This window comes from Colobus angolensis, unplaced genomic scaffold (genome assembly GCF_000951035.1).
Source record: "Colobus angolensis palliatus isolate OR3802 unplaced genomic scaffold, Cang.pa_1.0 Scaffold4, whole genome shotgun sequence".
In the NCBI taxonomy this organism is placed as follows: domain Eukaryota; kingdom Metazoa; phylum Chordata; class Mammalia; order Primates; family Cercopithecidae; genus Colobus; species Colobus angolensis.
In genome coordinates, this window is record NW_012117376.1 from 3,982,955 (window position 1) to 3,984,854 (window position 1,900).

The window sequence follows — 1,900 nt, forward strand, 5'->3', positions numbered from 1 at the left end:
CATTCTCCTGCCTCAGCCTCCTGAGTAGCTGGGACTACAGGTGACCACCACCACACCTAATTTTTTGTATTTTTAGTAGAGATAGGGTTTCACCGTGTTGTCCAGTATGGTTTCGATCTCCTGACCTCGTGATCCGTCCACCTCGGCCTCCCAAAGTGCTGGGATTACAGGCGTGAGCCATCGCACCGAGCCCACTCTCAGAATTCTTTCTTTTCTCTCATTTACTCTCTAAGAGATATCACACATTCTTATGGATTTAATCATCAGTAAGTCAATGATTCCCAAATTTTCATCTCTAGCTCCTTCCTCTCTGACTCCAGACTCATATCTGACTTCCCTCTCAATATTTACACTTGGAGAGCTGATGGGCATCACACTGTTAGCATATCCCAAACCAATCTCTTGCTTCCCAAACCCATGCCCCTTAAATCTACCCCTCTCCCCACGGTCCCCATCTAGTCCATTTACCCACTTGTTTGGATGACAAATGACTCCTTTTATTTCCTTGTGAGGCACATCCAAACCATCAGTAAATGCTGTCCACACTACTGTCCAGGTATTTCCTGAATTCCATCACTTGTCACCACCTCCACCACTAAGTGCTCTAGGTCAAGTCACCATAACCTTCACCTGGACATTCCAACAGCCTCCAGCCTGGGTTTTGGCTGTACCCACCCCACCTAGTGTGTTCTTCCCACAGCAGCCAGACTGAGCTCGTGTTGTATTGGGGAAGCAGACATAAATACGAGGAGTAAAATACATAGTGTGTTAAAGAGTTATTAAGTGTGACTGACAAGACTAGGCAGAGGGGCTGGGCACGGTGGCCCACACCTGTAATCCCGGCACTTTCAGAGGCCAAGGTGGGCAGATCACTTGAGGTCTGGAGTTCAAGAGCAGCCTGGTCAACATGGTGAAACACCGTCTCTACTAAAAACACAAAAATTAGCCAGGCATGGTGTCGTGCTCCTGTAATCTCAGCTACTCCGGAGGCTGAGGCAGGAAAATCGCTTGAACCCAGGAGAGCAGAGGTTGTAGTGAGCCAAGATCGTGCCACTGTACTCCAGCCTGGGCGACAAGAGTAAAACTCCGTCTCAAAAAAACAAAACAAAACAAAAAAAACACTAGGCAGAGGAAGGAACCATTTTAAATGGGGTGGCCAGAGAAGGGCACACTAAGGTGACATGAGCATTTCCTGAAGGCAGTTACACACAGTGACATTCAGATCCACGGAAAAACAGCCACTCTGGCTTGTGCACAAGTGCTGATATTAACTCCTATATATAATCACACGCAGATAGGTATACAAATCCACAAATCTGACGGTGGGGTCATGGATCCCACAGCCAGACACCAGGCTCTGAATTTCAGCTCCACTCCTTGCTAGTTGTGTGAGAACTTGCCAAGTGATCTATGCCTCAGTGTCCTCATTTATAAAACATGGACAACTAACACACACCTTTGTAGGGTGGTTGTGAGGTCTGAGTGACTTTTAATACATGCGAGGTGCCCAGAAGACTGTTTGGCAGCCAGATGGTCAAAGCTCAGTAAATGTTAACTTTGACTTCTGCTTCTTACACAGTACGGCTGATTAGATGCTCTGTAGGGTACTCCCATCAGAAAGCAATTATATCCTGCTGAGGACACAATTTTGAGGCACTGTTGGAGTTAAAAGAGGTAAAGGAGGTCTACAAAAGAGAGGAGTGGGCCAGGTGCAGTGGCTCACACCTGTAATCCCAGCACTCCCAGTGGCTGACGCCTATAATCCCAGCACTTTGGGAGGCTGAGGTGGGAGGATCAACTTGAGGTCAGGAGTTCAAGATCAGCCAGACCAACATGGTGAAACCCCATCTCTACTAAAAAATACAAAAATTAGCCAGGTGTGGTGGCGGGCGCCTGCAGT

At 47.5% G+C, this 1,900-nt stretch overlaps 1 protein-coding gene across 2 annotated transcripts in view; it reads right to left on the reverse strand.

The window, feature by feature from the left end:
• SH3D21 (SH3 domain containing 21) overlaps positions 1-1,900 on the reverse strand; it is a 17,490-nt gene that overhangs the window by 3,028 nt on the left and 12,562 nt on the right. The window lies entirely within an intron of this gene.